The 9375-nt window shown below is 38.9% G+C and overlaps 1 pseudogene; it reads left to right on the forward strand.

The window, feature by feature from the left end:
* Window positions 1-3508: 3508 nt before the first annotated feature.
* LOC130027893 (uncharacterized) lies at window positions 3509-3647 on the forward strand (annotated as a pseudogene).
* Window positions 3648-9375: the final 5728 nt, after the last annotated feature.

Below are 9375 nucleotides of genomic sequence, written 5' to 3' on the forward strand. Positions count from 1 at the left end.
GCTAGAGAGGCAAGGGTCTTCGCAGGCTATTACAGCAGTAAATGCATAGCATGATCTGTTTCCCTACTTAAAGAAATTAGATTATTATTCCAGTTATATATCATTTTATACTTTTTATTCAATTTTATTTAGTGACCGTGAGATAGTTATAAGCTTTCGTGTTTGGGTTACAATCACACAATGATCAAACACCTATCGCTCCACCAGCGCACATTCCCTACCACCAATATCCCTGGTATAACCCCCCTTTCCCACCCTCCCTCTGCCTCCATGGCAGATATGATTCCCCATAATCTCTCTCTACTTTTGGGCATTATGGTTTGCAATACAGACCCTGAAATGTTATCATATTCAGTCCTTTGTCTACTTTCTCCACACATCTCCCATCAGGACCAATTCCTCCAACCATCTTTTTCTTAGTGATCCCTTCTCTATTCCAGCTGCCTTCTCCCCTTTCCTCATGAGGCAGGCTTCCAGCTATGGAGCAAATTATCTGTCCCATGTATCTACTATCCTTAGGTGTCAACCTCATGTTATGTTGTTTTAAACTCCACAAATGAGTGCAGTCCTTCTATGTCTGTCCCTCACTTTCTGACTCATTTCACTTAGCATGATACTCTTCATGTCTATCCACTTATAAGCAAAGTTCATGACTTCATCTCTCCTGACAGCTGTATAGTATTCCATTGTGTAGATGTACCAAAGTTTCTTTAACCAGTCATCTTTTGTAGAGCACTTGGGTTGTTTCCAGATTTTGGCTATTGTGAACAGTGCTGCAATGAACATATAGGTATAGATGTCATTTCTACAGTGCTTTTTTGCATCCTTGGGATATATTCCCAGAAGTGGCAAAAAGCAAAAAGAAAAAAATTAAAAAGTTAAAAATAAAATAAAAAATAAAGGGGCAAATTACTCCCATAATAAAAGCTGAGGTAGCCATTCTAGTATCAAACCACATTGATTCTGAGCCTGTGTTTGCTTTGACTGTTGGGATGTATTTCTTGCAGGCAGCAGAAAGTTGGGTTGAATTTTCTAATCCATCCCGCCACTCTGTGTCTTTTAATTGGTGCGTTTAGTTCATTGACGTTGAGAGAAATTATTTTTATGGGTTTTTTCCCATTTTTTTGTTGAAATTTGGTGTATTTGAGGGGCCTGTCTTGTCTTAAAGTAGCACATTTAGTTTATCTTGTAACCATGGTTTTGGGTCTATGAAGTTCCTGAGCTGTTGTTTGTCTGTGAAACTGTGTGTTGTTCCTTCTGTTATGAATGGGAGTCTTCTTGGGTAAAGTATTTTTTGGTGAGGCATTTATTTCATTGAGTTTTTTTCACTATATCCCATTACTGTTTTTGGGCCATGAGGGTTTAATCAGACAAATCAGCTGTGAATTTTAAGGATGCTCCTTTATAGGAAATTTCTTTCTTTGATCTTGCTGCTTTCAGAATTTTGTCTCTATCTAAGGTTTTGGTCATTCTGATCAGGATGTATCTTGGGGTATTTTTATTCAGATTTCTTCTACCTGGTACCCTTTGGGCCTCCTGAATGTGGTCGCATGTTTTCTTCAGCTCTGGGAATGTCATAGCAATGGTGTCTTTGACAGTTTCTTCTTCATCAGCGTTTTCTTCCTGTCCCTCTGGTACTCCAGTAATTCTTATGTTACTCCTCTTGGCTTCATCATGATCTTCTCTTGCCATCTGTTCCCAAATTTGACTCTCTTTTATATTCTCTGCTCTTTTCTGGAGAGTCTCTGGACTTCATCGTTGAGCTCACTGATTCTGTCCTCAGCAGCTGTTACTCTGCTGCTGAGGCCTTCCAGTGAGTTTTTCAATTCTCCTACCAATTTTTTCAGGTCTGACATTTCCGTTTGTAATTTTATTTGCATTTTCCTCATTTCTACCTTCAAATCTTCTTGCCTTTTATTGGAATTTCTTTCCATGGTTTCTTTTAGCTCCCTAAGCATCTTCAGTAGCTCCCTTCTAAATTCTTTCTCAGAGTGGATGTCTAGCAGTTCATTACTGTTGGTGTATTCTGGGCTAGCTTCTTCAATAAGTAAGCTTGGTGGACTTCTGCATTGCTTTACCATTGTGACCTGTGTGGTTAAGAGCAAAACGCTCACTGTTACTATTCTGCTTAAGATACAGAATGAATTGAGATGGGCTTAATGAATTATTGGCTAATGTGTTTCTGGTTGTTAAGCTAACCTAGTGAAAGTTCCATCTAAGAGAGGAACTTATGGTTCATATGGGATATGTAGGGGACAATAGCTCATTAGCGGCCACTGTAGTGGCCGTGGCTCTGGGAACAGGCCCTGCCACCAGGCAGGTATCTGGATGAGTGAGCAGAGGGTGGCGGAATGGCTCAGCTTTGGGCTCATGCAGTGTGCCTCAATTCCTGTCCTCCACAGACCAATGATGAAAACTGACTGTTGTCAGGGGATCTAGTTAGCTGTGCAGCCCCCAGAAAGGGCCTTACCACCAGGCAAGTACCTGGATGAGTGACTCATTTTATATGTTTCTATGACATCTTTAAGTCTGTATGAAATTATACTATGAATAGCCACAAAACAATAGCACGATTTATATTTTACATATGAATCTCACAGAACAGATCAATTATCATTAGTCATCTTTGAATTCGATATTAAGGAATCTTGCTTATTAGAGATCTTTCATTTATAAATATTGTTCCACTGCCACATAAACTACTTCACATTTTGCAGACACTGATACTTTGTTATGCATTAATGATAAAATGGAGCCAGCTATTGAGAAAGATTAAAATGAATCAGTGGGCAGTATTTTATATAATAATAGTATGCCTGCTATTGTCTGTAAGTGGGTTTTCTCTGGGCTAAACACAGAATCATACTTAATGTTTACAACTAGCTTCTAAACAAATGGGAAAGTAGAAAAAGAATGAAAGATGAAATGATGAGACAAGAGCCTTTATTCTCCAGATGGAGTTTGCCTCTTCCACAGTTCTTTCTCATGCCACAAAAATATTATTGCTGTCAAATTTTTAAACCCTTATTCCACAAGAGATATATGTAACTACATGAAATAGGCTATATAAAAAAGATGTATGATTCTATTCACTAGTGACAAATGATAGAAAACTAAGGTGTATTTATTTATTTATTTTTATTTTGGGGGTTATGGTCTATGTTATAATGTGCTCAGGGCTTACTCATGTTTTCTCAAAGACCACTCTTTACAGGGCTTCAGGGAAACATATGTGGTACCAAGGATTAAACCAAGGTAAGTTATTTGCAAGGTAATATCCTTACTATGCTATTGCTCTAACTCTTGAAAACATATAGTCAGAATTTTAAAATGTCTCATTGATTTTGTTATCTGTAATTGAAAAAAATTTGAAATAAGTATATTTGAAGCTTAATATTATGTATTTTGTAAAACATATAACAAATTTGCATATATTAAAACTATAAAATATTATGTAAAGTCTATATGTTATCTAGAGAAATATTGTTATAAAAGTATCATCTCATTATATTCCTGGCAATGGGCAAAGAGACACATATTTGGTGGTGGTGCTCTTATTTCAGGCATGGGGTACAGCAAATGTTCCTTTATTCATAGATTGTTTCCTGAGTTGGTGACTAGATCCATTTCATATCTGGGGCACATTATAAAAAGAATCATCTGACTTCATTGGTCCATGTGTCCATTTTCATGTACTAAAATGTTCATAGATTACTACTCAGTAAATATTAAGTCATTATGGTATAAAACAGTGTTCTCAAAACTTAACTAATTGAAGCTCTGTGAGTGCATTAAACCTCCAGGCTCCAGAGTCTTACTAAGAACTGCTGAACCATAATCTTCAGAGATCAATACAGTAAGAAACATTTTGTATGGCTTTAATTTTCAATATGTTTGAAAACATTGGGCCTTGAAGAAGATTGTGGATTTTAGAGGTCAATGAATCTAGTTTTCCTTGCTTTATATAAACATTGACAATTTTTTTGGATAAGAACAAAATCCAAATGATTAATATAAAGCCTTCACGTAGGTATTTTGAAGCACTTAATAATTAGAATGTCAGATTTAAACTAAAACTTCCCAACAATCTTTGTACCTCACACTCATCTTAACAATCTCTTTGTCAGTTTCCATAGCCTCTTCTTTCCTCCTTCTTTAGAAATATTTCTGAATTTTACTTCTCAATATTATATAAGTAATTACTTCTCTGAATATCATTTGGTGCTGTTTCTTTCAATAATCATTGAAATTTCTCATTTACAGTAAGAACTATTATCCTTCCAAGTAGTTTGCCCCTTTATTTTTTATTTTATTTTTAATTTCTTTGCTTTTTGGGTCACACTCAGATTTGCACAGGGGTTACTCCTGGCTCATACACTCAGGAATTACTCCTGGTGGTGCTCAGGGGACTATCTGGGATGCTTGGAATTAAACTTGGGTTGGCCGCGTGCTAGGCAAACACCCTACCCACTGTGCTATGGTTCCAGTCCCAATTTGCTCCTTTATTTCTCTAACAATTTTTTTTCAAATTTCTATTTCTCTTCTGTTTAACAGGGCAAAACTTATGCTAACCATACTCCCACAGTTAGTTTTTAGTAAATGATCTGCATCTAGCAAAGTGCTACAAGTCATACTGATTCAGAAGTGGACATGTGGTATAAGAGGCACAGTAAGATTTAATCTTGCTGAGGAGATAGTTTGCATACACTTGAAGCTCAATCCCCAGCACTGTGTGGATCCATCTCTGAGCACTGAATTGGAGTATTCTTTAGGACTGCTTGGTATGGACTCCCAAGCTACTATTCCCCACCGCCTCACCCCTCCTGTTAAATAGTGATTCATAAATGAAGTGGTCTAGCAAAAGCACTCTAAAAAGACACTTAAAAGGAGTCTGCATTTCAAAGGACTGGCAGACTGAGACCCTCCTTTCTAGATAATAACTTGCCAGGTGGTCTAGAACCCTCATTGTTACTCTATTCCTAGAACTGTCCTAGATGCCCCTACCTCATTAATTTGGTCCAGAAAGATGTATGTTCTCTACTTTTACCACCCAAATTCTCAGAACTAACAGCACTATTCCCTTCCAAGGATAGGTTACGATCATTTTATCTTTACACAATGGCTCAGAACTTTATATAGTTGATCCAATTGCTATTTCTTTTTAATGTTTGTTTTCTCAATACACCTGACTGTATTGAGGGCTTGTTTCTGTCTCTAACTTAGAGATGACGCCTGAAAGGATCAGGGTGGTGCCAGGTATCAAACTTGGGCTGGAATGATAGCACAGTGGTAGTGTGTTTGCCTTGCACGCAGCCAACATGGCCAACCTGAGTTCGATTCCTCCGCCCCTCTCAGGGAGCCCGGAAAGCTACCGAGAGTATCTCGCCCGCATGGCAGAGCCTGGCGAGCTACCCGTGATGTATTTGATATGCCAAACACAGTAACAACAAAAGTCTCCAATGGAGATGTTACTGGGCCCGCTCGAGCAAATCGATGAACAACAGGAGGACAGTGACAGTGACAGTGACAGGTATCAAACTTGGGTCTGACATATATATAAGGCAAGAACCTTACGCAATGTACTATCACTCTGGCCCACTATGTCCTTTTTATTATTTTAATATGATTGTCTTATATCTTTAAAAATTGTCACAGATATACTTCTTTCACGATGTATTTTATTTTACAATGATTGTGTAAAGTCTTTTGAGCAAGATTGTGGGTACTGGAGGGTGTGGACTTGCAAATGTGTTTTATGCATGAACCTCAGTAATATCAATATTTTTAATCACATGCTTAAAATAAAATAAAAAATATTACAACCTCAGAGAAAGAAAGGTATGGCTGCTATACACACTTAAATTATTTTCTTTCTTGACCAGAATTTTGAGATAGTCAGTCTTCATCTAATTCCTTACAGAAGAAAATTTCCTTTGGAAATGAAGACGTTTGGCCCAGAAAGATAGTACAGAGTTGTTAAGACACTTGTCTTGCATGTTGCCACCTCTGTTCTCAATCCCTCTACCATATGTGGTCCTCTGAGAACTGCCAGGAATGATCCCTGAGTGCAGACCCATAAGTAATCCCTGAGTAACAAAGAGAGTGACTTAAAAATAGAAAAAAACAGAAAAGAAAACAGAAAGACAGAAAGAAAGAAAAAGAGAGAGAAAGAGGGAAGGAAGGAAGGAAGGAAGGAAGGAAGGAAGGAAGGAAGGAAGGAAGGAAGGAAGGGAGGGAGGGAGGGAGGGAGGGAGGGAGGGAGGGAGGAAGGAGGGAGGGAGGGAGGGAAAGGAAGAAAGAGAAAAAGATGTTCCTTCCTAAAAAGTAATTTGTTACATTTGTGCACTCAAAGGAAAATAATGAAAGACCAGAAGATCATCAAGCACCAGCACAGAAAAAGAGAAAAACAATAACTCAGACCAGTGGTCATCAAGAGTACTTAGCATTGTGGTTCAAGATCAGCTGGGGATAGAACCAGCATGGAGCCAACATAAGGACTAGATTTGTAAATGGAACATCATGAAACCAGAGAGTATAGCTAACAGCAGAAGCTACTACTCAAGTAATCAAATAAAGAAACCATAACACCAAAACATTTGGGGTTCATGTGCTAATTTTATATGCAATTTCCTCAAGGACCCATTCAGAAAGCTAACTGAAATTTGTTCTATCTCTATCTACATGATGTGTCATATCAACAATAACTTCTAAGATTTAATCAAATTTATTTTTTTGGGTGGATGTTTGGCACTCTGTTGTGCAATCAGAAATTACTCCTGGTGTGCTTTGGAGAGCATAAGTTGCACAGAGGATAGAACCTAGATCTGAGTCAAACACCTTAATACTTTTACGACCTCTCTACCCGAATTAATTGCATCAGTGTAATGAGTTTTAGTTTTCAAAGGTGCAGAAAGGTTTTTTTTTTTTATAATTTATTTATTTATTGAATCACTGTGGGAAAAGTTACAGAGCTTTCGGGTTTAGGTCTCAGTCATGTAAATATCAAACACATTTCCCTTTACCAATACTTATTTTTAACCCCGAACCCCAATAGACCCCCACCTCCCACCCCTCCCAATTCTTGTGAGGCAGATGAGTTCTAGTTAATACTCTATCTACTTTGACTAGATAGATTGTTTCGATAGAAGATGCACAATTATTGTTTAGAGTTTACGACCCACCCCCCACAATCAGACATGCTGAAACAGCGTTGTGAAATGATTTGCTTTCTACAACTTGGTTTAAGAATAAAATGATGTCGCGCGGCTGCTATAGCGGCCGCGCGGTTTTGAATTTCTGCTATTTTACTTATTGACCCTGGAAGAATTTCTATTAAAAGTTAGCTAGTTAAGAGATTGGTTTCTGTGCCCTGGAGTCGTAGCCGTGCCAGAGAGCCACTCGTGGGGGGCAGCTGGCGACCTCTGTGGGGCGTGGGGGACGGCCCACAAAGCCCCCCTTCCCATGAGGTCCCTGCCGCTCCCGCCAACCCCGGCTCAGACCTGCTGTCCACAAGGCTCCCGTGCGGCCGCCATCTTTCTTTCCAGAGAGGAGCGGGCGGGCCGGTCAACACCCTTTCCCCTCCGGGCAGGCTTGGTGGCGCTGTTTAACACATAGTCCATTTGCTTTTCTGCTCCAAGCGGCTGGTTCTCTGTGCTAAGTCCTTGTGCCTCCGGGGCCGTGGCCGTGCCGGAGAGCTGCTCGTGGGGGGCAGCTGGCGACCTCGGTGGGGCGTGGGGGACGGCCCACAAAGCCCCCCTTCCCATGAGGTCCCTGCCGCTCCCGCCAACCCTGGCTCAAACCTGCTGTCCACAAGGCTCCCGTGCGGCCGCCATCTTTCTTTCCCAGGTGCAGAAAGGTTTTATTTAGAATGAGTTTTAGTTTTAAAAGGGCCAGAAAGCTTTTAGAATTCATCCAAATTAATTTTATATTGGTCAACTTCTGGATTACCATTGGTTCACTAACTTTGGTGATACTATTTTAATAGAGATCCCTGATCAGTTTTTCTTTTGTATTTGTCTTCTTTTATTATAATTTATTAAAAGGCAGTACCATGCAAAATGTAAAAAATATTAAAAAATGTTGCAAATATATAAATAATATAACCAAAATAATTTAAAATCAACCTATTCACCTCTATCAATTTAATTTTTTCTCAGGCACAAGAACTATTAGATATATCTTCAAGTCTGTTTCATAATTTAAAAACTACACTTGCCTTTTAAGATATTTTGCTGTTAAACATTTCTTATCTTTAAGAGATATTTTCTAATATTATTCATCTTAATGTTCTTAATTTTCATAAGCAAACATTTCTTCATTTTTTTTATTTTAATTTTGTGATGTCACACTCATAAGTGCTTATGGCTTACCACAGCACTGTACTCAGGTGATCACTCTTGGAGGGATTCTAGGGACTATACAAATTAACAGGGAATGAACTGGAGCAGTCACCTGCAAAGCAAATTATCTTACAAGATGTATTATCTCTCCAGTTCCATATTTATTTTTTTAAAAAAATAACTGTAATCCCAAAACGTTTTGTTGGTGTTGTTTGTCTACAAACTCAGCTGATAATGATCAGGTTTTACCATCTCTCTGGATTCAGGGATCACTTTTTTTTTCTTGCTTTCTGGGTCACACTCAGTGATGCTCAGGGGTTATTCCTGGCTCTGCACTCAGGAATTACTCCTGGTGGTGCTTGAGGAACCATATGGGATGCCAGGGATTGTACCCAGGTCGTCAGGATACCCTACCTGCTGTACTATCGCTTTGGCCCAGAGATCACTTCTGAAGGCAGCTGGGAGACCATATGTGGTGCAAAGAATTTAATCTGGGTCAGATGTGTGCAAGGCAAAGACCTTACCCCTTATATTACCTCTCTACACCCTCAAACTTTTTTCTTAATTCTCAAAATTATCGGGCTGGAGGAATAGCACAGCGGGTAGGGCATTTGCCTTGCACACGGACTTGCACTCAATTCCTCTGTCCCTCTCAGAGAGCCCAGCAAACTACCAAGAGTATCCTGCCCACACGGCAAAGCCTGGCAAGCTACCCATGTGGTATTCAATATGGCCAGAACAGCAACAATGGAGACATTACTGGTGCCCACTTGAGCAAATCGATGAACAATGGGAGGACAGTGCTATGATGCTACAGTGCTCAAAATTACCACCCATGTGATAATGAGACCATATAATTTTCTATAGGTTTGTTAATCTATTATTAAAAATATACTACTAAATATTTTCTTTCCTTTAGAAATTTCTGTTCTGTAATATTTGATAGGTGATTTTTTTCTGTGGAGAAACTAATGTTTATTACTTTTTCTGTCCATGTATTTCATATTTCTATTATGAAAATATAACATGAATTGTA

The sequence above is a fragment of the Sorex fumeus genome, unplaced genomic scaffold (genome assembly GCF_029834395.1).
Source record: "Sorex fumeus unplaced genomic scaffold, SorFum_2.1 ptg000037l, whole genome shotgun sequence".
Taxonomy (NCBI): Eukaryota; Metazoa; Chordata; class Mammalia; order Eulipotyphla; family Soricidae; genus Sorex; species Sorex fumeus.